Source organism: Peromyscus maniculatus, chromosome 17 (genome assembly GCF_049852395.1).
Source record: "Peromyscus maniculatus bairdii isolate BWxNUB_F1_BW_parent chromosome 17, HU_Pman_BW_mat_3.1, whole genome shotgun sequence".
Taxonomy (NCBI): domain Eukaryota; kingdom Metazoa; phylum Chordata; class Mammalia; order Rodentia; family Cricetidae; genus Peromyscus; species Peromyscus maniculatus.
The window spans coordinates 61,820,800-61,848,533 of NC_134868.1; the positions used below are offsets into that span (position 1 = coordinate 61,820,800).

Genomic DNA, 27,734 nt, shown 5'->3' on the forward strand with positions numbered 1-27,734 from the left:
CTAAGGATGGTTCAAAAGGGCTTCCCGGATAAGGACCTCAAATGGGATGAAACTGTGGAGCCAGGTCACTGTTGCAAACAATAACATATATTTTTATATAATATATACATATATAACATGTACGTGTATATTATATATAATATGTACATATATAATATGTACATGTGTATTATATATAAATGTACATATATAATATGTACATATATATGTACATATATATTATACTATAAATATTGTATATATAAAATACACTATAAATCTCATTGCTAGAATCTTTGTGTGATACCAGCGAAGACAGGCAGCTTAGACAATCACAGAAATGGTGGTCATAGTTCGCTGGGGTGAGGGGAACACTGACATTACAAAGAAACCCCCCAAGGCTGTGTGCATCCTCTGGCGAGTGACATCAGAGAAACAGGGGTGGGGAGGAGGGGTCTGACGTGTACTTGGGAATACGAAAGAACCCAAATACTCAGGAACCTACAGCAGAAGAAGAAGATTCAAAAATACATGATAAGGCTACTGCAATCAAACTTGCATGGTGCTGACAAAGTAGATAAGTGGGTGAACAGAACCAAACGTGAGGTGTCAGACGGCCTTTGACACAGATGCCAAGACTAAGTAACGAGGAAAGGAAATCTCCAGCAAGTGGTATTGGAATACCTAGCTGCCCACATGTAAGAGATTGAAGACAGACCCTCGTCTTGCACCATATGAAAAATTTCATTCAAGGTCCCAAATTTAAGACCTAAAATCATGAAACCCAGAGAAGAAACTAGATATAAAAGGCCTCTTGTAGCTGAAGTTTTCCTGTGTCCACCCAGCTCCTGTAGCTGCTCAGACCCAACCGAGTAAACACACAGAGACTTATATTGCTTACAAACCTTATGGCCATGGCAGGCCTCTTGCTATCTAGTTCTTATATTGTAAATTAACCCATTTCTATTCGTCTATAAGTTGTCACATGGCTTGTGGCTTACCAGTACTTTACATCTTGCTTCTCATGGTGGCAACGGCGTCTGGCAACTCCTGACTCAGCCTCCCTCTTCCCAGTCTTCTCTTCTCTGCTTGTCCCGCCTAGACTACACTTCCTGCCTGGCTACTGTCCAATCAGCGTTTTATGTATCAATCCATCAGAGCAGCACATTCACAGCACACAGAAAGACATCCCCAGCAGCGTCTTGCTCTAGGCGGCCATCACAAGCATGCACAACTGAAGCAAACATAGATACGTAGGATGGCATCAAATTAAACCCTCATCTGCAAAGGAGTAAGCCGACCCCTACTTACATAGGGAGATACACTAGGCAGGGTAGGAAAGACTGTGTGTCAACCATACATCAGATAAGGAATTCACGTCCATAAAAATTATGGCACATGTTTGACATATAAGCACGTATAGCATAGATACTGCAGTATGAAATATGTATCCCATTAAAAGAACAAAATACAAATAATCCAATCAGAAGAAGGCAAAATATTGGACACGCTACAAAGAAGACACACGCAGCAGCAGAAAGGTAACCAAGACACTCATGATCTAACAACCACTTCTGGAGATACATAGAAACAATGTACAGTTCACTAAAATTCTCATGCCACCATTCCCACTCCTGAGTTTATGGTCAGGAGAAGGTTTTTACAATGTCATAACTTACACAACTATCCTAGGATTATTTGTAATGGCCAAAAACTAGGAATAACTTGACTGTGCATCACTGATATAATAAATGGGCCAGTTGGAGATATGTGGTGTAGTATTTTAATATGATGATATTAGGCATGCCTAAATGTCTTCCAACTGACAAATGGATACAGGAAATGTGATACGCATATAACTGACTACTATCCAACATGAAAGATAATGAAACCCTGTTATTTATGAAGATGTGGGTGAAACTAGACATCTTGATACAAGTGAAGTAAGCCAGGCACAGAGAGACATACATGAATTTTTTAATGATGTCTCAGAACTGTGAATGGGGGTGGAGGGGAGGGGAGAGGATGATTATCATATGCTTAAGAGAGAAGCAGGAGGGAGAGACGGGGGAAGGATGCTGGGTGGGCCTAAGTCACAGCAGTAGGAGTAGGAGGTTCTGCTATTGGCTGTGCTGTCCTGTGCTCATCAAAGCGAGGGGAGAGGATATAGAAAATGCCCTGCCATAAAGAACTGATCAATATTTGAGGAGATACATATGTTCACTCATTTGAGAATTGCAAAGACATGCACACACTGAAAACCCATGTTCTTCCAGTAATATGTACAGTTGTGTGCTTTCTTATAGCAGCTAAAATGAATTTAATTTGAAAATGAAAACCAAAAAAATGAATAAATTGATACATGATACTTGGTAGACTTATACTGAGAATGTACCTCATGAAAGAATTTAACTATTAAACATCACCTGTCACATAATTTATGAGAAATGGGCAGAGCAAGCAAATTCCATTAAGTTTCATTCTTTAAAAAAATAAACAGGAAAGTGCAGATTATTCACTGACATCGGTCATCTGTAAATGTCAGTACGAGGCTGTGCAAACTAAGTCTGGGTTACACTTGACCAGCAGACGGTGGGTCTGTTTGGGGAGGCTGTGGGACCCTGAGGAGATGAAGTGTAGGTGGGGGAAGTGGGGGGTGTGGGGGTGTTTCGTGTGGGTTGTATCCTAGCTGGTTCTAGTCCAGTCCTTCTGCTCCCTGGTGTACTGGGAGTGAGCAAGCCGAGTTGCAAGCTTCCACACTTGGACAGAGGTCCTGCCACTACCGCACCATGGCTTTTTCCATCCGGAATCTGGGAACCCAAATCAATCCTTCCTCCCTCAATTTCTTCCTGCCAGATATTCAGTCATAGTCACAAGAAAAGCAACTAATAAAAATGCCACATAGAATGATTAAATCATGCTAATTAGCGTATCCATCACTTCCTTTGCCTATCATTCTTTATGTAGAGACATCTAAAATTTACTTCTGGAAAGTGTGGCAGTCACTCTCGCTGCTGTGAAATAAAAAGGAGGTAAAGGATCATCTTAGAGGGTATGAGCTTTCCAACCAGCAGCCTGAGCATGGCTCTGCCTTCACACTGTGGCAGCATCCAATCCACACAGGTTCTGAAGAGAACCAATACAACGAGAATGTCAGCCTCTCTGCCTCATTGCACACACCACTGTATCCACCCTCTCTGGACCTTGGATCCAGACAGGAACCTGTAACCTTCAGTTCTTTGGCTCTTGAGTCTTCAAACTATAACACAATCTCTTCTGGTGCTCTAGCTTGCCAAGAGTCTACCGCGTGGCTTCTCAGCCTCCACAGTCACGTGAGTTGGTGTCTCAGTGTGTCTATACGTCCACCCTATGGCTTCAGCCCCTCCTGAGAACTCTGAGAGCACAGTGACTACGTATTTGTTTCCTCTTCTATAAATACCCTTAGCTAATTCTCACGGCAGGCTTAATAATCACATATGACAGTGACTATGAAATGGAAACCACAGTACAGAGAAATTCTCAATGAATAGTAGTTGCTATGGGCATTAATTTTCAAATTAGCAAGTAGATCCTTTCCACGGTCTGTAATTTTAGAAATCTCCTGTATTAGTTTTGTTTTGCTTTGTTTTTAATTCCCAAACTGAATCAGGTTTACTTTTCAATGATTCCCATCATGGAGAAGGTCCAGGTGTGCTAAGCCTGGCAATGTCATTCGGGCATGGCAGGTGTCCTGAGAGGTTCTCATATTCTCCCTGACCTCTAATTAGCATTCCAACATTTCACACACGATGCCCCAGCTCTTTTTACCTCAACCATCTCAGCAGTTCTTTTTGTGGAAAGTATAAGGCGCCTCTACCAAACTATGATTCATTCATCTCCATTTGTATAGATGTCTCTTGCATTGATTTCAATTCTGCATCTCCAGTCTGTCTTCTCAGTTGGGGAACTGTATTCCATGGTAAATGGAATTTTCTGACATCATGAATTTTCTTATAGTCACAGACATTTACATAATATGGTTTCCACATACCCAATAGGCTGACAAGATTTTCAGGCATGTTGGGTAGGTTCTGGCCAGGCCTAAGTTCATGTCCAGCTTCCCCCTACTAAAATAAGAGAGTAGGCCACATTCACTCTACTATAGCACAGCCTCATGCTATAAGTATGCTACTACAATTTTGCATTCTCAGTTTTTGAAGATTTACTTTTACCTTTATTCGTGTGTTTGTGTGTGTGTGTGTATGTGTGTGTGTGTCTGTGTGTCTGTGTCTGTGTGTCTGTGTGTGATTTATGTATAGATGCCCACAGAGGCCAGAAGATGGTGTTGGATGCCCCAGAGTTAGAGACATAGCTGTCTGACACAGTGCTGAAGACCAAATTTGGGTTCCCCAGAAGAGCAACAAGCACCCCTAACCACTGAGCCATCTCTCCAGCCCTCACTTTGGTATTATCAGTTTTTACCTTTTACTTTGCATGATAATTCTCATGTAAATTTTTTGTTACCCATTCTTTCCTTTGTTCCCAATTGCATGCTCATTTCCAAAGATGTGTACGGTATTATCTACTCTATTAATACAGCCTAGGTAATAAAAAGAATTCATCCTCAGAACCTCAAATAAGAAGGGAAGAACACAAATGGAATGCAAAAAGCTGAAAAGTAAAATCAGGTCTGGACTGAAGCAAAAGAGCCTGAGTCCCTCATTCCTCTACCTGCTAAAACTTTAGCACAAGCCTAATTTGAAATCCTCAGATGGTAGCTGGAAGGAGCTGATCGGGAAGGAGTCACAAGTGCTCCTGGGTTACAAGCAAAGTAGTTGTTTAAAATGAATCACAGCCATTCTGGTTGTGATTGTAAAAAGACAGAAAGACAGACAGACCTGTGAGCTTCATATAATAGACTTCGTGTAATAATAATTCTACTCATAAAAGAAGACATGTGTGGACAGTGTCCTCTTAACACTGGCCCTTATTGATGCTCTGAGAAATGCATTTGCATGTCACAGTGCAGAGGACTGGCCATGGGAGAAATTGTATTTGTATTTGCAGTTCTTGCTTTTCTGGACTAGAATGAGTATTCCTTCACCTCTTAATGCCAAGCATTCAATAATTACTTATGAAGTGACAGGCTGTACGTATAAAAATAAATTCCACCGAATCATATTTTGTGTGTGTTAGTAGACTATGCCCTTGAATTATATCAAAATAATGGGACTTAAGGCACAGAAGGTTAAATTGAGTTTTCCTTAAACTCTTTCATCTGTAACAGTTATGATTCTTAACCTGTCTTCCACTGAAAGGAAGATGGCACTGGTTGCTTCCCCTTTGCATACAGATATTTATCACCAATCCCATCCACTTGGCCTTCTGTTCTCCTCACTGGATTCAGGGCAGTATAATAATAAAGGAATTTGGGAAGCGGATTCTAAATTCATTGGCAATTTCAACTTTGAGTGATCACTGCTTTGTGCTTGCTAGAAAAACATGATTGCTGGATTTAGAGATGGCTGGAGACAAACAGCTGGACCCTGACGAACCATTCTTCTGAGGAAATTGAACTGTTCTTTTTCCAACGAGGTAATGATACTTAATCCATTGGGATGTAAAAACTCTATAAAAAGGCCCTTTACAGAGCTCCCAGCCAGCCAGTTAGGGAAAGTAAGCAGTGTTCTTAATGGAAGATAAATGGTTGCCCTATAGGGTTGTATCTGTCATTCTAATCTCAAAAAGCATCTCGTATAAAAGTAGAGTTAAAAAGATTGTCAAGGCAGGCTACACAGGTCTGCAAACTAATTCCTGGGGCTTAGCACCCAAGTCCTGTGCATGCCAAGTGTTTAAAATACCTGGAAGAAAGCTTTTCTCTTCGAGTTAGTCTAGGCGGACTCAGTGAACCCAATGTGAGATAATCCAAAACAATTCAGGTTCAACAAAGGTTGGGAAAATATTGTAGTAGACACAAAGCTTTGATGGAGAGCTTCTTTGATCTAAAGATTATAAAACACACAGTTTCTAATCTGACAAATTTTGAGCTGCAAAGCACAATATCTAAACATTCTTCTTTTGTCATAACAGTTTAATCCCTTAAGAATGTGATTTAAACCACCGAGGAGCAAAGGTTGCCGTGAGATTTCTATGAACGGGGGGAAAGTGCCCCAGACACCTTGGTAGAAGTATTTGGGGGATCATTAAACGATAGAGCCAAACACTGCTCGCTGCTGGCGTGGCAGGTCACTCTCAGTTCAAGGCATGCCAAACGTCCGTGTGTGTGTGTGTGTGTGTGTGTGTGTGTGTGTGTGTGTGTGTGTAACTGGATAAAAGATGAAACATGCCTCCCTCCTTCCCTTCCTTCCTTCCTCTGTGTCCCTCCATCTCTCTCATTTTATCTTTGAGATATCATTTATCATTTATCTGCCGTCATCCTTTGATTTCTTTAACTTGAAGATCAAATCCCCATGGTAACACAAAACTGATGCCTGCAGGCCTTCCAACAGCTATGATTATACTCTCAATAAAAGTAGTACTAGGTTATAATCATGTATTCTCCATACATAAAGGTTTCGGTGGGAGGGGATGCATCTGTATTATTTTAACCAATGGTACTCAGATTTAAGGACAGGGGTGGAAGCTAATCCATATTTCTCATGGATTAGAAACAAATGAAACAAAACAAGTGATGTGACCACAAGGCCTCCCTGTTTCCTCAGAAGGAAGGAAATGTGGAGCCAGGTAACAGGTGAGAGTAGAAGCCTGTGGGTCCCCCAGATCTGAACTTGCTCAGCAGTCCTAGACAGAGCAGTGGCCGAACTACGCTGAACCTGAACGGATGGCTGATCTGTGGCTGGGTGGGAAGCACCTGTGCGGACCTGCTCTGACTGCATGTGGCCAACGCTCTCTTCCTGGGTATGAATAGAATGGATTACCGGCAGTGTGCTCACAGGCAAGGGGGACGCTGTGGAAATGGTGTTTGCTGTGTTTGCACCTGCAATCTGCTTTTGCTAGGAGGAGGGGAGAGGGGGAAAGGCTGGCCTCGGGAAACGGCTTTAGAACCTCACTCGGGGAAATTCGGTGCTCTCACTCTCTCAGACTCCAGATGGTTTGAAAACCTAGAAAGTGTGCATACTGTGTCTCCCAGACATGCAGAGTTAGGAAGACTCTCACGACGGCATCTGCTCCAAGCAGCCAGATTTATGTATGGTAACGTCTATATGCTTCAGGAAACAGATATTCTTGCCCTAAATATTTTATAAGCAAATTAACCCATAAACAGAGCTTGCCAAATGACTGGTTCAACATCTTTCAGGAACAGGTTCCAGAAAACACAGTTAGATGGAACTGAGTCTTGGGGCCCTGGTTCCCCAGGCTTTTACTGCTGTGGGCATTATGAACCACCTTGAAGTCGCATGAATATACCGGGGTCCTAGAAGGGCCGAGCCTGTCATTAGGTTGGTCCCAACAGGTCAATGGAAATCTAAACTGAGTCATGAACTGACTGCCTCTCCTGCCATGCGTGTGGACATAATGCCTTGCCCACTGGAAGGGTAGCCACAGAGCTGGTTTCTGAAGGAGCTTCCTGTGATATCCCAAGGTTCCCAAATCCTACAGCTCTCGGAAAAGCAGGTTACACATATGGTTAGCTGAGCCGCCCTGGCCAGCAATGACCTTCCAAGCGGAGCCATCACTCATCCAGCGTTCCCCAGGTATCCTGGACTGCAGACCCCCTCACCTCGGTCTCTGCTCTCATAGCCCTTTCTGCACTGAATTCAAGCTTGCTTCCTGTGCACAGAGATGGTGTTGGCCTAGGGCCCGGGCATCTCCAGGGTCCAGGATCTGCAATCTGGGACAGGTGATCTAGTTTTCCTTTTGCAGTCGTCGTCACAGGGGCACAGGGTCATCTCCCCACAATGTGGTACAAAGTTCTGCTTACACAAGAACAGCTGGAAAGGCATCTTGGGGAGTTTTACAACAGTGCCTGGCTTAGGCTCTCTGCAGAACTGGATAAGCCACCACTAAATGGCTGTCTTTCCCCTGCGTGTTCAGCTTCTACCTTTGATGAGGGGGAAAAAAAGCCACAATTTTTAACAAGTAAATAAATGTGTTTTGAGTTCATGGAAGTAACAACTTCATATGCCACGCTAACTGAAATATTAGATCACCAGACCACTAGATATTATTTTTTTAAGAATTCCTGGAGGACACTAAGGAGGTTCCAGAGGACTTTAAAAGGGCAAATGTGTCTATATTTAAAAATGGGAGGAGCGGTGACCCTGGAACTCTGGGTGTCTGCTATTTTCCTTACCTGGAAAAACGGGAACAAATCATCCAAAAATCAATTTGCAAGCTCTGAGGAGAACACATCTGACTGTGTAATAACTCAGGGGCTGTGGTGAGGAGAAAGGCTGTCAGGGCTTTATAATTTCTCCCTGCAATTGTGATAGCCTGGTAAATTAGAGGGCAGAAATGCCATCATACTTCTTCACCAATAAAGTTTATTGTCCCTTGTAACATTCTCATGTAATCTGAATCATTCTGAGCTGGGACTGGAGGTCATAATAAAGTCACGGGGCACAGGTGTGGTGGCAGTGTTTCACAAAAACACCTATCAATTTATACGTATATTTAGATTTTTTTTTCTTTTTTTGTAGCCTACTCCAGTAGGATTTTGTATGGGGTCTACTTGCAACCAAGGGCCAGTTCATCTGTCCAGTTCTACCACATAGATTTTTCATGTGTTAATTAAACAATAATCTGAGAGGTACAATTATTCCTTTTAGCAACAATATTAGAATTCAAAATAGCACTGAGATAATAGACAGAAGAGAGCTTCGAGGCCTGGGGGACTGTAGAACAAAAGCTCATAGAACGGACATTGACTGAGAGAATCCCCAGGCACACACTTTGAAAACCAGATTTAAGTTCAAACAAGAAAGCATGATGATGATTATACAACAAAACTATTCTGGTGGAGTCTGCCTCAGCCCCTGACACCCTGGCAACCATATACCCAAAGAGTCTGGAATGTTCTGGTGGAAGACCCACCTCTCTGCCCAGACCCTGCCCCTCAGAAAGCTCCACCAAATACAGCTCCTCCCCAAGAGATGCTCAAGACCTCTCCCACAGGGTGTTTAAACTGCACCCCATAAAACAGACACGTGGTTTTTTGGTCTCTCTTTCCCATCTCCTCTCTGAGGGTCCAGAGAATCATCCAGGAACGCTTCACTCATGAAACCGGGGCTTCTTCTAATTCGGTCTGATTTGGTCTGATTTTGATTGCCACATCAGTGGAGAGGCTTATCAGGGTGCAGAAACTTTTCAAAAACAATTGTTCTAGAAGGAGAAGAATGGTGGAGGGGAGATGTCCTTGGTTTGGGTTTTTTTTTTGTTGTTGTTGTTGTTGTTGTTGTTGTTGTTGTTTTAAGCTACCAGATTCATCATTTGATGTTAAAAATAATCAGCTAATGAAAGAGGCTTCCCGCTAAGTTACATCAGGCTGAGGTAGCAAGTGCCACGCATCAGAAACTTAGCCTCAGACTGTGGAGGCTAGAATGGGGTAGCATCAGACTGTGGGGGGTGAGGGGATGGGATGGGGACCAGGCTCAGGCGCTGAGGACCAGAAGGACTTTGACTCCTTACTCAAGGAGTTTATGATGCACCTGCAGGACCCTCACCTTCCTCCTCTGGACAGGACCTGTGACTGGGGTTGTCACGTAGAAATGTTGAGAAGAGCCTGACAGAGTGATGTAAAGTCTGTTGGAGGCAATAATTTTAAAAAAGACACTCGCGTTTTGAATTCCTCTTCTTTTGCTTCTGTTTTCCCGGTATACCATTTCCTTTGCATGGTTTTGGCCTGACTTTGGAATTTAAAGCCCTACCTTTTCACCACAGATATTTGGAGGCGAAAAAAATTAAAAAGGCCGTTTTGGGGGAAAACTAAACTCTGTCATGTTAACTGTGTGGCAGGTTTATTTAAGATCGCTTCCAGAAAGTAGGAAAAAAAAATATTGCAGTGTTTGGGAAAACATTAAAAAGATTCAGCATTATGAACATCATTCAAGTGTAAGAAATAAGGCTGACCAATGCAAAATAAATCTATAAATATGAAATTGTCTCTTTCGGCACCATGATGTTCCGTGGTGCCTTTTCTTTTTTTTCTAATTCTTCGGGATTGTTTTAAAATATATTGCTCTCTTCCAGAACATTTACAGCAAACATACCCATGGTAGTGTCAATGGTCACAAAAGATTGTTTCGGTATCGTCACGTTAATGGGTTATGCATTAGACTATTAAGCCATCCGGGCAGAAGAACTGTTTACCTCTGAGATGGCTGCAGATCAGTTGCCAGGAGCTGCCCCTGATCAAAAGCCTGAAATCACACCCAGACAGTCTCTGTGTCTCCCCTTATCTGATTCTTATCAACCAGCCCATCACAGACCACAGTTGGAGTGGCCCACCGAGGAGGGCTGATCCTCGCCTGTTACCCGTGGCAGAAGTGATTGGCGTCTTCTTTGATCTACTAAGAGGGCACTTTTCATCAAAAGCCACATCTTCAACACGTCACTTTACAATAAAACATAATGGGAGGTTTTCCACATGCTGAAGATAATGGGTAGAACCATGAGAAAGAAACACACACACACTAGCAGCCTGCTGTAACTGTCTGTCCTTTGTCCCATCCACCATTTTTGCCGCACTCCAGAATTCTCAGCTAAAGGCCAAAGATACACCGGCAGCTCTCATCTTCACGTGGAGATCTCCCAACTTTGTAAACTGAGTAGTGGGTACCCTGCCTAAGTGAACCAAGCGCAGTCCTGAAGACTTGTGGGTAAGGCTCTGTTCCGGTGTCTCATTAGGTGCGCACAGAACAGCTGTGTACAATCAAGACAGCCCCCTACACAGGGAGTCAGGACTTCATTAATACTTAACTCCTGCCAGAAATACTGCAGAGGACTTATTCCACTCCTTCTCAAAGGCCTGACACTGGAAGGCTGTCCCCAAACTGCAGCCTGCATTTAAGTGCCCCACTGTGTATGGCCCTGACACCTGCCAGTCTCTCTCCAGCCCACCCAAATACCCTAAATGTCCCATGCCCTCCCCCACCCCAATACCATCCTAGCCCTATCACATCCCTCCTTCTAAGCTCGCCACGTCAAAAACAAAAATAAAAACAAAACAACACACACACACACACACACACACACACACACACACACACACACACAAACCCTACTCTACATACCCCTGTGACATACTTACACTTCAGTGTGGCACCTTTAACTTCTTATTTACCTCCACAACCTCACAACAGATGCAGCCCCCTCGCAGTCCTGAGAAACCCCCTTTTCTTGGTACTCACCATGTGCCCGTGGGGACATGTGCCTTAGAATACAGCTTCTTCCTAGTCTGGGCTTGGATGCAACAAACTGAGTCAGCTGTGTGGTGAATCTCTACACAGGGATTCCACCAAGAACCTGGAGACCAACTTACTTCCCATATCCTGAGACCTAAGACACAAGCCTCACAGGGTAGAGGCCCCTCTTCTTGTCGTCCGAATGGTCACTTCCTAGTCTTCAGCTTTCTCATTGGTTGATGGCGTCACCATCTCCAAATCTCCTCCCATTCTCCATTCTCTGAGTCCTTTCTACATCTTCTGGAATACACTTGTCTGTGTGTCCTTCTCCTTGACTGTCTTCCCTTCTTCACAGCCACATCTTGAAATCACGTGCTCATAGCCATCCTTAGAACTTTGCTCCAAAGCCCCAGCACCAAGAAATCAACCAATGAGCTAAGTACTTCCCTAGAATATTTTCTCTGTCTTTACCGATTGTGTACCATTTCTGTTTGTGTAAGTGTCTGAACGCTATCTCCCTCATGGGGTCGGTGTCATCTACAAAGCCCCACCCCCTTGGTTATCTCATCATAAGGTGACAGCATTAATTTATTCCTCACCTTCTTCCATCATCAGTGGCTCCCCTGCATAGTCACTGATGAGGACTCCAAATCCATCCCTTCCCATCCATCCTTCGCCACCATGACCAAAGCTGAGATACCCTCATATCCAAGACCACTGCTGTCCATCACATGTTCAAAGTCTCACCCATAGACCCTCAGCTTCCAGGGTTCAGCCTGTTTACCCACTCTGACCTCTGCTCAGTTGTCCTTGTCCTTTTGCCCTTTGGTACCTCCTTGACTTGACGCCTCCACAACTGAGCTTCGTCTGTATATTAGTGTGTTTTCTGTTGCCATAATAAAATGCAGAAAGCCGAGCGTTGTGTAAATAAAAGAGGCTTGTTCAATGGAGTTGAGAGGCAGAAAGTTCAAGCTCAGGCTGCATCATGAGTTTGACCTCTGGTGAGGGCTTTCTGACGTTGTACCATGACAGGTTGTCGTGACAGAAACATGGCTCTGCCATGGGGCTTCTGAGGCCACGCTTACTCTTTCCATCCCAAACTGTACTCATGAGAACCAGGGACCTATGAAGGCTGTGCTAATCCCTTCTGACAGTGTCACCATGTCAATCACCTTCCAGTGGGCTCTGCCTCTCAACCCTGGACCAGACACCAAGTCTCCAGCACATCCCAACCATATTCAAACCAGGTCTGTGTGTGACAACTTGAGAGACGGTCTCACTTTTGTCTAGATGCCCCCCTAATAAAGGCCCCACCCCGTTCTATAGAACCTTGCAGGGGAGATCATACAGCCCAGTATTCCCCAGGCTTCACGAAAACAAAACCAAATAAGATTTCGCTAACATCCACCAGACACCGACTACGTGAGCTGCTGTGGGGAGTAGGACCCACTTGTGGACACTAGCAGCTCTCTGGTTTCTTTCACTGGGCCTCTAGCTCCTGGGTAGTGTGGTGAGAAGATTAAAACAGAGAAATCCTTTCCAAGAATTCTGTTTATCTTTCTCTACCTCGCCTCTCTTTGTAATAAAGCTTTTCTAATTTTAAGCAAAAATTTATTGAAACCCCCCCCAAATATAAAAAATAGATAAAACTGATAAAAAGAGACCCTCCGGCAGTATGCATTTTAATTTCTTCGAAAAAAATAAATATTTAATTTGCATAGCCCCGAAAACACCTGTGCAGAGCCCAGGGCTGTGCAAAGCTCATTTTGAAAACTGCTATTCCATACCTTTGAGCAGCAAGCCTTATGAAGAACACACATTTTACAAAGTATATTTAGTTCCGTTTATACACACAAACATTACCGTGTGCATGTATATGAATACATGCATACACCTGTGCATAGGTATATAATGTACATACATGGGCATGCATACATACCCTTGAAAACAGAGTATTTTGGAAAAAATGAACATGAAAATTAACATTGATTTTTCTCCCACAAGTAAGAATGGGGTAGGAGGAGGGAACTGTACACAAACAGCTCGGGTTTTTTTTTTATCATTGGTGTTGACATTTATCATTTAAAAAAAAAAAAAGGAATAAACCACCATGCTTGGAATTTTCCTGGAGGTCCTTTCAGCTCTGAGCATCTGTCATTCTGTTTTCTTTAACTCATGGGTAAATCTTCCTTTTATTTCCAGTAACAACACATATCAAAAATTCCTCATGAAAAACAACGTTCCAATGATCAGTACAGAGCACTCTAGAAAGAGAAACCTCTATCAGAAACTGTTATGAGCGTGGTTGCTTTGACCTAAAAGGCGTATTTGGTGTTGGAAACCCATGTTCTGAAGTGCAGCCTTAGTTGAATATGGAGTCACCAGAGATCCATTTGATTGGGTTAAGATGTGTCCTGGTGGTGACATGAGAGACTCAGACATAAGATAGCCCTGTGGCCGCAGAGACACAGAGAGGACACTAGCAGACTCGAGATATGGAAGAACCCTAAGGATTGAGCACTGACCACGCACAGCAGCTTGAAAGGAACAGGAAGGATTAGACCCAAAGTCCTCGGGAGGAACCAGCCCCTCCCACACCTTGGTATGGACTTCAATCAGAAAAACAAAACAACACTTGAACTGTTTGAAGGCACCTGGATCCAGATCTTCACTGACACACTTTGGTAAACCGACAGGCAACCATCCCCGTAAAGACTCCTCTCCCTTCCAACAATCACCCTCCCTGTCCATGTGCCAGGCTGCTGTGGCAGACCCTCTAAAGAAGATACTTTTGTGTGGCATCTGTGTTAAGTGCTCTTGGGTGAAACTTCAGGAAGTATTGGAGGTTCGAGTCCATTTTCTGTCTGTGAAGCATGTGATATACATAACAAGACAATATCAAGTGGAACACTTATCACATCGCTTTCTGGGAGATCCAACAGAATCATACCGAGCTATTGACTCTACTCCCTTTCAGTGGTCAGAAAAGAGCTTGAGTTGAACTGTGAATATTATTATTAAGGGACCATGAATTTTGAAAGTATCTTCAAGAGTAAAAACATAAATGGGACCTAGAGTCAATCCTCTACACAACGTGCTTTAGACTTGGTTTAATTTTTAAATGTTTGTTGGATATTGAGGCAGTGCCATGTTTCCTCTGTAATGAATTTCTGTTGGACCATATTCTACCTGAAACAAAATCTGTGAGAATAAAGCCTCACATGGTAAATAAGAGGGCAATTTCAATGATGGCACATTCGATAGAAGCACCATACACCAGACGTAAGTGTCTGTAAATGGCTGAACTGCTTGTCTTTGACCTTGGCCCAAACACATAAATTACTGCTATGAAAAGAAAACATATTTTAACTCGGCCTCTGGGTCATATAATTCATTGGGTTTCATATTAAGCTTTCTTCTTCCTTATTTATCTCTTCCTCTTCCTCCTCCCTCCTCTTCTTCCTGCTCCTCCTCCTTTCCACTTCCTCCTCTCCTCTTCATCTTTTCCCCCTCCTCCTCTTCCTCACCTCCTCTTTCACTGACCCCTCTGCTCTCCTCTTCCTCTCTTCCTCTCCTCCACCTTCTTGTCACACTTTCTCTTGCTGTTTTGCTTAAAGCTTCTCTTCCAGCCGGGCGGTGGTGGCGCACGCCTTTAATCCCGGCACTCGGGAGGCAGAGCCAGGCGGATCTCTGTGAGTTCCAGGCCAGCCTGGGCTACAGAGTGAGTTCCAGGACAGGCTCCAAAGCTACATAGAGAAACACTGTCTCGAAAAACCAAAACAAACAAACAAACAAAAACCTTCTCTTCCAGAAGGTCGGTGGTGGCCCACTCCTTTAATCCTGGCACTCGGGAGGCAGAGCCAGGCGGATCTCTATGAGTTCCAGACCAGCCTGGGCTACAGAGTGAGTTCCAGAAAAGGCACCAAAACTACACAGAGAAACCCTGTTTCGAAAAACCAGAACAAACAAACAACAAACAAACAAAAAGCTTCTCTTCCAGCAGCAATGAGAATGTTTTAGTGACTCCTACTGCGTACCAAACACTTCACTCTTTGTAGCCCTAGATAGAAGAGCAAAGTGAAGATTAGCTCTTATTCACAAATTCAAAACTCACAAATAATTGTTCTCCAAATATCTAGATAGGAGAGATGAGCAAACTAAAAATCCAAAAGTGAATTCATGCCAGGCTCCATTCCAGGCCTGAGACTCCTTTGAAATGTCTATCCATCACCAGCACAAACCTCTCCCCCTGGGGCTGTGAGGAAACCGCTTATGCAGTGTGAGACAGCCGCTCTGGACAGTGGTGGGCTCTTCGTTTTTTCCTGCGCGCGCAGCGAAGAGTCTATCACGTCTGTAGAAGTCTCACCTCACTTCCTACTCCGCTGCGCAAATCTTCAGCTTACTCTGGCTTCTCTGCTTCTTCCCTCTCGTGCATGGGCTTGGTACACTTTGGTTTAAACTACTTCTGATGCTGTATGAAAATGTGTTTACCTGCCATGCAAACCGTAGTGTCTACAAGGGTGAGAAGATGAAGTGATGGAGAAGACAGGAGACTTGTAATTCACTGAAGAAAATGGACCTACAAGGGCAGGTTGAGAGCTAAGACGCAGGAAAGTAAAAACTAATGTCAACCGAAAAATTATACATTTTCTTCTTAAAAAAAAAGTTTGTGTCCCATTCCTCTTTGTAAAATTGCTATAGTGGTTTGAAAACTGTCCTTCCTACTCCCAGGAATATACATGCCCTGAGTCCCAGAACCTATAAATATTACCATAAATGGCAGAAAGGGCAAAGGCAGCCTGGATATGTGATAAAGTTGAGGGTTTTGGGACCAGGAGATGGTCCTAGATCGTCTGGAAAGGGTCCAAACACAGATGTGTCACAGAAGGACAGAGAGGGAGTCTTGGCCATGCTTTAGGAAGGTGCAATGAAGCCCCAAAGAGAACCGAAGCTGCTCCTACAAGCCAAGGGCATTCAGCCGGCAGAAACTGAGAGAGCAGGATTGTGTTCCCGAGACACATGGCTTCACCCAGAGATCGTGATTCAAACTTGCATCTCCACAGCCACAAAAGAATAAGTTAATTTTGTTTGGGGTCACTAACGTGTGAGACTTCTTACAACACCCACAGGAAATGAATACAGTTAAGAATCGTTCTGACTATAAAGTTGCTATTAAGGTTCCAAATAATGTCTAAAATCCATTTCCCTCACATCTATGAGTCTCCAAAATCCCCTTTAACTTCTAAACAGAGGGAAGAAGCGATGATGCTGCCAGAGAAGAAAGGATACAACCAGAGAAGCTTATTAACGGTGGCCATGGAGGGTGACTGCAGAAGGTAAGCCCGTGGTGGCATTTTGAGCAGATTTCTTAAGGTCATGGTCTAACTATTAAGTTCTACTCACCTAAGATAAGTAAAATCTTTTCTCTAGTCTCTCTCTCTCTCTCTCTCTCTCTCTCTCTCTCTCTCTCTCTCTCTCTCTCTCTCTCTCTCTCATGTGTGTGTGGGTGTGTGCATAGCTCTGTTTCATTCTTTCTCTTTCTCTCTCTGTCTCTGTCTCTGTCTGTCTGTCTGTGTCTGTCTGTCTGTCTCTCTCTCTCTCTCTCTCACACACACACACACACGCACACACACACACACACACACACACACACACACACACACACACACACTGAATATTATATCGCTGTTCTTTTCTTAGCCCAGGCAGTTCAGCACTCTACTGTGTAACCCTGACAGGAGAAATCCCGGTGCCAATGACGGCTGGAGAGGGAGATGTAGCTTTGCAGCAATGGCAGTGTTGTTCCATGGCTCACATGTACCCCAGGATAGCTATTAATGTGACCTCCACACAATGGCAAGCTTCCTGGAAATATTAGGAGCATTTTTGTGGGATTCTAGGGGACTTTGATAACTCAGTGATTATCAAGCATGAACTTTGCAGATGACAAGATCATGTTGCAATGTCAAAAGGTTGGACATACCTTAAGTCTTTAGTGTATGCAAAAACTACCTGGGTGTCTAGTTAAAATTCAGATTCGTAGGTCTGGACACACTCGCAACCAGCTAGATGACATCATCTAGCTAGGCATTGAAAACAGAGGTCCAAATGGCGCAACCAGAATATACATGCTGAGTTTCTTTAGATGATGATAGAAGCTCTTAATCATCTTGATTTTATGAAGCTCCCACCCCCATCCCCACATTCCCATCAGTCTAGTAAGACTTGCATGATCTGGGATGCATGTGAGATGCTCTTCCATGAGTGAACAACCCCTGTGGTGTGAGTGCTGAGCACATGGGAACAAATGTTTCTGTATGCAAAGACCACTGCCTTGGGAGTTAAAGTGAGTTGGTGGGGTCCTTCCAGGAATCTGTCTTCTGGTTCAGGGGTCCAGCTCTGTGCCCATTGATGGTGCTGCCTGCAGAATGTGACACCAGAGCAGTCAGGCAGCAAAGTGTTGGACAGGGGCTCTAGATGCTGTGCCCACAGCAAACACATTTCTCATCCCTCACAGCCCATTTTCTAGAACTGGTCATGTGGTCACACACAGCCGGGAAAGTGGGAGTAAATGTGGGGAGTTTGTGGATATTCAGGGAGCAATAAACATCCCTGCTAAAATATAAACTGTAATAACATCTTCCTGACTGCTTGCATTCAAGTTGTCTTGTGGAAGAGACACAGAACTTTCAGGTGCTCTCAGAGAATTGTGCTGCTCGCAGTGATCACGTCCAGGACACAAGGCCTGGTTTACAGTTAGGCTAATGTTCATGCACTAGTATGACTTGTTATGCCTGCACCTGATTTTAGGCTGCTGATGGAGGGGACCTGAAGTATCCATCCAGACACCCTTCACGGCAGGTTGTGCTGAGATCAGCTGATGTCTAAAAATGATTCTAACCCAAGTCAGAGGGAAGGAATTAATGTGAGATTGGCAGATCCTCCTCCTGTGATGAATGATATCTAAACCTGAAACAATGCAGTCAATACTCCATTTAAAGTCAGACAAGGCTCTGTGCAGTTATTAAATACTGTCAACTTGCTTACGATTCAGATACTTTCACCATAAAATATAATGTGTGCTCACAGAAGACACATGAAGACCAAATGTACTTTTTAGGACTACTTCTGCTTGAGATCGTTTTGTTGAAATACATGTTGGATCAAATGCAAAACCATGTCTATAAGAAAACAGGATACATTACATACCAGAAGAAATATCACAGGCTATTCACTCCGTGTGATAAAATCATACAGTACCTAACTTCTGGGAATAAAACGAGATCTTCACCTAAAACATTGGTCCTTCAAAAAGAATCCACACTAGCAGCTTGTCGGAAGCCTATTTTCTCAGACCCCTCCTGCTGTGCACGTTTCCCCCCACCACCTCTCCGTCCTATAAATCAATAATAGACCTCTCTCTAGCCACCCCCCAAAGGAAGTACTTCCAACAAAGAAATTATGAGATAGTTGAAACAAACTATTATTCATCATCTGGGAGAATGTATAAATAATTATGCTGGTTTATTCCAATTTCAGAATTCCATAAGAGGAGTGATTAAATTAACTATGTCAACATGTATAAACTTACGTTCACTATAAAGAGCAAAGTGCAAAGGGTAAAGATTGTATGAGACAACTGAAGTAAAAATTTAAGCCGAGTAATAATATAAATCACTTATGAATATAAATATACAAAGCAGCTCAAATTTATGTACAGTAATGATATACAAAACTTTGGCCTTCGGAGAGGGAGGAAGGAGTTGTGGATGGAAGCCCAGTTTTCAGTTTTCATTGTATCTCCACTCTTTCTTCTAAAACATAAAAGAGATCCCTGAAGCTAATATTAAAAAAAAAAAAGTTAACATCTGTTGAGTGTGGGTGGTCGGAACCTGAATGTCTGTTGTATTATTTCCATTGATTTCTGCATGGTTGAAATATTTCATATGAAAATTAAAATGTTTAAAATCAAAATTACTGTGTTTGTTTTCTATTTAAGTGGCACTCTGATATCTACACATGGCTGATTTCATTACTTCCGTGCGCTTAAAATACTTCAATATCTATGACACTAAAAATACAGTACATGTAAAAGCATGTCGGAAGATGAGTGTGCCTAGAATATAAGAGTGTGTTATAGTTATCGATTGGTTTGGGGAAACCCAGGACTTTGACACAGAAAGACACTGTAGTAGGAAAACTCGGAGCAGAAGGAAGGGGGCTGGAAGGGGGGCATCAGTTACAGTGGCCCTCCTGAGTCACAGGGTTCTGTCGGAGGCTATAACAGTAATGACTTTTGGAACCATTCCATGCAGATCCAAAAGGATTCAATAATTAAATCATACAGAAGAAAATGTAAGGAGCCATGCTGTGACTCAGTGTCTCACAGACATTAAGACGTGTGGAAATTTAGCACTTTAAGTGGAGAGGCCGGTGACTTCCGATTTAGAAATCTTAGACTTTGTGTGACTTGTATAAAGCACTAGATGACTTTATTATGTGACCAAATGTCACTAGGGTATCTTGAATTTCAGCTGATAATGAGTGGTAGAATTTTCATCTCCTTTATGAAGCATGAGTCGGGTGTTAGCAGAGGTCAGAAACAGAAAGATGTGGCTCCTCTCTGATTCCCCACTGGTTCCGTGTGTGTGTGTGTGTGTGTGTGTGTGTGTGTGTGTGTGTGTGTGTGTGTGTGTGTGTGTGTGTCTCGGAGTGTGTCTCTCTGTCTCCACCTGTGTGTGTGTGTCTGTCTGTCTGTCTGTCTCTCCCCGCTCTTTCTCCCTCTCTCCTCTCTCTCCCTTTCTTCCTACTATCTACACTTAGTTAGTTTTACTCTATGCTGATGCCTAACAAAGAACACAGGTAGGAGGTTTTCTCTGTCTCCACCTGTCTCCTCTCTGTCTGTCTCTCCCCCATCTCTCTCCCGCTCTCCTCTCTCCCTCCTTTCTCTCCCTTTCTTCCTGCTATCTACATTTAGCTAGCTTTGCTCTGTGCTGCTAACAGAGAGCACAGGGAGGAGGCTGCCTGGGCTCACTGTTTCAGGAGCTCTGGCCCTTGTGGTGGGACAGGGAAGCAGACGAGCTGAAGCATGACAGCACATGACAGCAGACAGGACTCAGAGGGTTATACCAGATCCAGGAGCAAGAAGAACCTTCAGAAGTCCACCACACTGACCTCCTTCCTCCAGGCTCTACCTTGGAAGTTCCCACACATTTCACATTAGCCCCACAAGCTGAGGCTCAAGCGTTCAGAATGTGAGCCTCAGAGGAAACACTTGAAAACCAGCACGATGAATTCCAAAGCAACTCCATTTCTGGAGTTTAAAGCATGTAGGGTGCGTCATCCACGTCCTCACAGGCTTGGAAAGCCCCTCTGCGGTTGTGTCATCTGCAGTACCACAGGTTCTCTGTTGTCTAACCGTAGTCACTGCCTACAGCTTCCCCGGGCAGATCTTCCACCATCTACAGTACCACGGGGTCTCTGCTGGTCTAACTGTAGTCACTGCCTACACCTTTCTGGGGCAGATCTTCCACCATCTGCAGTACCAAGGGTTCTCTGTTGTCTAACTGTAGTCATTGCCTACAGCTTCCCTGGGCAGATCTTCCATCATCTGCAGTACCACGGGTTCTCTGTTGTCTAACTGTAGTCATTGCCTACAGCTTTCCAGGGCAGGTCTTCCACCATCTGCAGTACCACGGGTTCTCTGTTGTCTAACTGTAGTCACTGCCTACACCTTTCTGGGGCAGATCTTCCACCATCTGCAGTACCACGGGTTCTCTGCTGGTCTAACTGTAGTCATTGCCTACAGCTTTCCAGGGCAGATCTTCCAGGTCTCACCCTTCAAGCTTCATGCCCAGCACATTCAAGGCTCCCTGCTATGCACTGCCTGGTTTTACAGGCTTTTATCTGGAACCTTGGTGCAAGCCTTTATGACCTCATGGTTCCTGCATTCTGCATGTCTGTAAAACCAGCACCACACAGACAATGCTAGGTTCTACTGCCAGCTGGAGAAGTATCCTGGCATTCTTTGACTCCAGCTGCAACAACCTCTGAGTGCAAAGGTGTAAGAACAAGAAAAACACATCCCTATATGACCAAGTTCCACCAGATCTCTCAGGGCTGCATCCTCTGCACTCTTCTTCAATGTGAAAATCTTTCAGATTTGTGTTCATTTCTATAATCTAGTAACTTTTATGAGTAAGTCCTCACCCAGAAAGCATCTTTTTTTTTTAAATTATCCTAACAGAAATTATTTGGCTTCTCCTAAATAGTGCTAATCTCATTAATAATTAGAGCACCCTGCCGGCACACATCCTGTCCACAACTAAATGTGTTCAAGCTCTTTTCCTTGGCCAATTGCACATTTTTCAAATCATTCTCATCTGCCTTTTTGTTCCCTGTTCTAAATCTAAACATAGCTAAAAGGAGCAAGCAATAACCATAGGCTGGATGCTATATTACATTAAAATATAGTCTATGTTACATTGAAACTTCCTTTGCCAAATAAATTAATCCATTTTTTTAACTCAATCTCTCTCAATGTTTTCAGGACATGGGCAGAATGTAGCCAGAGTCATTGCAAGAATCCAACATGAATGACTTCTAGCCTAATCTCCAATTGAGTTTCCATCTGAAATCTCATGTACAGGACCCTCGCAGTCCACAAGCCTATCAGCATTTTGGATTTCTGGATTCTTATCAGAATCACAAATAACTGTGCTTATAATATTCTAGGGTGTCTGGAGCTTGCAGATCCTAATTTTTCCAAATTCCTCCTACAGATTTTATTCTGAAGGCCCAAGAAACACATGGTCAAGTTTATGACAGCAATAACCTCATTTCTTGTACCAATATTTGCCGTAAGTTGCATGTTGCTATAAAAAAAAATATCTGAAAGAACTTAAGGGAGGAAAGATTTATTTGGGCTTCTGGTTTCAAAGGGTCATCATGTATTGCAGTGAGAAGACAAGCAATGAGGGGACAAGCATGTGACAGTTTCTTGTGACAGCAGACAAGACACAGAGAAGCTAGACCAGAACCAGGAGCAGGTATGACCAGCCACGCCCCCCCCCACACACACACACATACAGTGATCTTCTTCAGGCTACATATCGAATAGGTTCTACAGTTTTCCAAACAGTGCCATGAGGTAGGAAAAGCAGGTTCAAAACAACCCTTTGAGAGATGTTTCAGATTCAAATCATAGTAGCACCTCAGGTTGCTTTCTCCACAAATAGATTGTGACCATTGAACATATTTTAAAGTATTGGCTATTATATTTCTTTAATGTGAGACTATGGACTGCTGGGGATGCTGTGAATGTGTTGCTCTGATTGATTGATAAATACAACACTGATTGGCCAGTAGCCAGGCAGGAAGTATAGTGTGGGTGGGATAAGGAAAGAGGAGAAGACTGGGAGGTGGAAGGCTGAGCCAGGAATTGCCAGCCAGAAACAGAGGAAACATGATGTGAAAGCACCAGTAGGACAAAAGCCACGTGGCAACTTATAGGTTAATAGAAATGGGTTAATTTGAGATATAAAAACCAAATAGCAAGAAGCCTGAGCCATTAGGCCAAACAGTTTAAATAATATAAGCGTCTGTGTGTTTATTTGGGTCTGAATGGCTGCAGGCCCGGGTGGGACTGGAGATAACTCCAGCTACAATTGACTAAATGGCATTTATTTGTTTTGTTTATCTTGCTCACAGGTATGGCTGACCTCTTCTCCAGGGTCAACTGTCCTTTAAGAATTCACCAAGTTTCTCTATGTGTTTCTTTGCCTCTGGAACTTGCAGCCTTTATAGATCTTGAGGGTGTTGATTACATGCTGTGAAAAGCAAGAGCCCTACTCAGGAGGGGAAACGGTCCCTTGGAAGCCACTACCAGAGCATGGGCCTGAGACAGAACACACCTCTGGGAATGCTTGACTGTTAATGCACTAGGTCCTCGTGTATGGATCTCTGGGAGTCTAGAGGTGACCGAGGTAAACAGAAGAGCAAAAGAATAAGGTGGCCTTACCTATTGCAGTACTCTCACATCCTGGCCGGGAAGCCTGCAAAGTCTTTATTTCTGATTCTGTGAGTATATCATTATTTATTTGCTGTTGGCAGGCCATTTTGTGATTGGGACACACCCATGATTTATATGCTATGCATTTCTCCAGAAATCAATATAACCTCTAAACAACCAGGGGGAAACAGGTTGTGAATACACATGGAAGAATGCCTACTGTGTTGACCTATCAACAGGAAGTTGGTCTTCCTGAGTGAGGTGAGTCGGATTCTATCCAGGGGACCACATACATAGCTGAGGCAGGACAGCCTCCCCACACATAAACATTCCTGAGAGAACCCATCTGGCTTTGGTCAATGACAGAACCATCAACATCTCAGATTGCATAATTTTAAGGACCTCATAAGCTTCCCTTCTTCGTCAGAAATTTTCAGGACATTTCTACAGTCTTACATAATATACATGCAAGAATTGAGGGAAAAATTTTACTTATTCTATCATTCTAAGCTTTGAGCATCCCAACTCTAATGCAAGACTCTTTAAAAAAGGAATATAGAAATGTTACTTTGCTCAGTATAATTTATTCAACATGATAGGCGGAAAAAAAAACTGGGGAATAAGTTCCAGTACTATTTTAAAATTGATGCCCTAGTAGTTTATATTTTAATAAAATATGCTAAAAAATGAGAGTACAATATTGAGGAAATAATTATACTGAAGCCGGAAAAGTAACTAGGTCATCGGAGGGGGTTAGGGTGTTTGTGAACTGCCTGGAAAAGGCTTGCTTCGTTTGAGCCACTGAGTAAAGACCTGTGAGATGTAAAGGAGTTTCTACAGAGCTAACTAGAAGATGAATGCTCCAAGTGCTGAGCACAGCAAAAGGCCCTGAGGCAGGGGAGTGCTTGAGAAATGGATGTGAGGCTGAAGGATCTAGAGAGAGGGGCTGAGATGGAGAGATCTCAGCTACGGTGATCCTAGAGTACACACGCTTAGGAGGTCGTGCCAACCGTCTAAAAGTTGATGATTTTACTCGGAGTAAAATGGGGAAGCATGGGTGCATTTGATTTGATAGACACGCGGGACTGCTGTGTGACGGTCACACTACAGGGCAGAGAGAGAAGCAAAGAGGCACTAGAGGGTCTTTGAAATGGAATGTACATGGCAGTAACCGGAAGCAAGCTACAACAGGCCGTAACTGTTTAAGGCTCTGGTTTTGCTGGTACGTTGAATGAGGCCATGGGTAGAAGAGGGAAACTAAAATGAGCAGCCTTGGGGGACAAATGTCTTTATGTTCTGGTGTGAGAGAACAAAGGAGCCAATGTGAACAGGAGAGCTTGCCTCTGGGATTGGCAGACATTGTCTCCACAAAGTCCCCTGAGTGCACAAGGTTGGACGGACCTCACCTTCCTTTCCTGCTGCTATCTAATGCCCTGCGGATCCCCATGGTCACCCTGACAGAAGGCACATGTGTACATGCAGACACACATGCATACCCGCAGACTCCCATGCACACCCCTCTGAAATGATCTTCACAGACATTAGAGGACAACTCCATTTGTAAGAAAACTCACATGCCTGTAAGTACAGGAGGCAGACATTGCCATGCAGACGGTGTGCATTTCATAGAGACCACTCAAAGCAGAGGGTTAACCCAAGTCTCCCAGAGACACATGACAAGATGCCAAACTCACAACATGCTTCTTCCCAGAAGAGGACAGAACCACAGACAAACTCTTCTCACTCCAAAATACAGAAAGTATTTACTATTTGTCCTAGGAATTCTGTTGCTGTGATGAAACACCGTGACCAAAGCACAGGGAAGAAGGGGTTATTTGACTTACACTTCCAGGTCATAGTTCATCACTGAAGGAAGTCAGGGCAGGAACCTAGAGGCAGGAACTGATGCAGAGGCCATGGAGGCGTGCTCCTTACTGGCTTGTTCTTCATGGCCAGCTCAGCATGCTTTCTTATAGAGCCCAGGTCCACGAGCCCAGGGATGGTACCACCCACAGCCCTCCCCCATCAATCATTAATTAAGAAGATGCCCTACAGGCTTGCTTATCTTATAGAGGCATTTTCTTAATTGAGGTTCCTTTCTCCTGAGGACTATACCTTGTGTCAGGTTGGCATAGAAGGAGCCAGTACACTGTCAATAACTCCACCACAGTCAGTTCCAGGTTTTGTTCAACATGAAGTAAACTTTATATTAGTAACTATGAAAAGAAGTGTGATATTTTCCAGAACACAACAGACTTACTTCATGCGGTTTAGTAGTTTAAAGCCAACATTAATTAATTCTCATACCAGGTGGCCACTGGGGCCAGGATGAGACTTGGAAGTAAAGCACCTACTTTGGATATATGACACCTTCAGTCCTTCCCTGGAACCATTAAAAAAAAAAAGTTTAATTGAAAAATGTGTTTCTCACACCAAAATAAAACCCTGGTTCAAATACTGAGATGAATGGAAACTTACTCTTCCAAGTCTGTTTCATTGAAATGCTCTCATCTGACCTCAGCTATGGCCTGCTTTCTCCTGCTCTGGCATCCTCTCCTTTGAGGTGGGAAGGGCTAGAGAACTGAGCTCTAGTCCTCATCTATCTGTGGGTTCCAGGCTTGTAATCTCACTGTTATTTCTGGTTTCTTCTAGATCTGCACTATTTGAATGCTTGGGCTCTTGTTTTTGACATTGGTCTTCCCACCTCAACTAACAACTCATCCCTCACAGGTTTGCTCAGGTGCTGCTTTCCCAGGTGAGACTCTATTTCAGCAAGTTGACAATTGGGATCCACTGCCAAATATACGTGTGTGTGTGTGTGTGTGTGTATTGTGTGTGTATATATATATATATATATATATATATATATATATATATATATATATATGCATGAATATATCTGTGTGCATATGATACCCACACACACACACACACACACACACACACCGGGGGGGGGGGTATGGGAGAGGTAGCGAGGTCTTCACGTTGAGCATGGAGGACAGAACCAATGTCATAGTTCAAGTATGAAGGCCATCAAGCTGGAGAACTAACCATATCCTGCTTGGGAGAAGTCAGCTTTGTGCCCTTTACACCTTTGCCTTGGATAAGGCCCACCTACATTCTAGAAAGCAACAGGCTTTCCTGTTATATTTATATGTTAGTCTCTTTCAAAAGCACTCCCATGGAGACATCTAGAATAATGTCTGACTAAGTACACAGGAACTATGGATCAGCCAAGTTCACACACACACACAGAGTGAACCATCAGAAAGAGGAAAAGACAAGGTCAAGGGTGGAGAACAGGGAACTTGGTCTATGTGCAGAAGTCTGTCCTACCCAGTGTGTGGCAGCCAGAGGAATCATGAGAAAGGACAGGCGTCAAGAAGGCAGTGAGCTGGGATCCCCAGTAACTTGAAGATGGAGTCAAAAGAAATCCCTCACTCCCTGGTCCTCTGCAGATGCCGTAGGAAGGTTTGCTCTGTGTGTGGACTTCCCCAACATCTACAGATAGATCACAGCTGTGCCCATTCAGAAGTTGTACTCCTAGGCTATGTTCATGCAAAGGAAGGAACTTTGCCATAGTAACAGGTCACAGACACTGCTGTGTGGTGGCTTTGTTCATGGTATTCCTCCAGGTTTTTCTCCGGATCCACTCATACCCTGACTTGGCCTATTTGGACTTTTAAAATACTCCTTAATCTACATTTACAAGACTTCTCCAAATACAAACTGAGATCAGGCATTCCTTTATTTTGTGTCCAGTTTTCTGTACTGTCTTTCCCACTTCCCCTTCAAGCAGAGCCTCCTATGAGGAGCCAGCGTGTCTGGAGAGTCCCTCAGTGCACTTCTTGACAGGCCTCTCCTCACGTCAGGACTCCATCTCTCATGAATAGCTTTGTTGTTTCTCTCCTGTTCCCTGAAATCAAGGGTGTGGGTGACCCCCAGGACAAAGTGAATGACCCTGTTCTCACAGAGCCATGGGATTGCTTGGAAACTGTCTTCAAAAGAAAATTGGGGAAGTGATTGTTTCTGTGGGAAAGTCTCCCCTCCCCAGATTGACGCCCTCAGAGGATGAGAAGCCTGAGAGCAGCACACAGAGAGGTGAAACTCCCGTGGAAAAAGGAAGTTGTTCAGATGAGGGTGTGAAGGACGGACGGTACTTTCCATAGGCCAACATGAAGTGCTTATCAGCTTGATGAAGAGTGCTGGGCTCAGCAGTCCGCTGTCCTGAACTGAGGGTCTGCTTCACTCACAAGCAAGTCCATTCTTCTTTGATTCAGCCCCAGTAACCAATCAGCAGGAAAGACCAAACGGTGTGGAAACTGTATGTATGTACGTATGTATGTATGTATGTTTGTATGTATCTATGCATGTATGTATGTTTATATGTATCTATGCATGTA

The 27,734-nt window shown here is 43.7% G+C and overlaps 2 long non-coding RNA genes across 5 annotated transcripts in view; one reads left to right on the forward strand and one right to left on the reverse strand.

Moving 5' to 3' along the window:
- Window positions 1–21,233, reverse strand: part of LOC143269089 (uncharacterized) — a 56,675-nt gene extending 35,442 nt beyond the window's left edge. For 2 of the 3 annotated variants that reach the window (XR_013045435.1, XR_013045433.1), the window contains exon 1: window positions 20,496–21,233. This is a non-coding gene — a long non-coding RNA (uncharacterized LOC143269089). Of the gene's footprint in view, window positions 1–18,828; window positions 19,162–20,495 lie in introns of those variants that run through there. The other variant, XR_013045434.1, reaches the window with a different exon arrangement.
- An 80-nt stretch (window positions 21,234–21,313) lies between these two features.
- On the forward strand, window positions 21,314–26,089 carry LOC121823408 (uncharacterized). 2 transcript variants are annotated; one of them, XR_006064837.2, is made up of 6 exons: window positions 21,314–21,518; window positions 22,103–22,180; window positions 22,280–22,369; window positions 23,031–23,399; window positions 23,486–23,592; window positions 25,984–26,089. It is a non-coding gene; the product is annotated as an uncharacterized LOC121823408 (long non-coding RNA). The 2 variants fall into 2 exon arrangements; XR_013045491.1 differs by lacking the exon at window positions 23,031–23,399 and having other exon boundaries at window positions 23,433–23,592.
- Window positions 26,090–27,734: the final 1,645 nt, after the last annotated feature.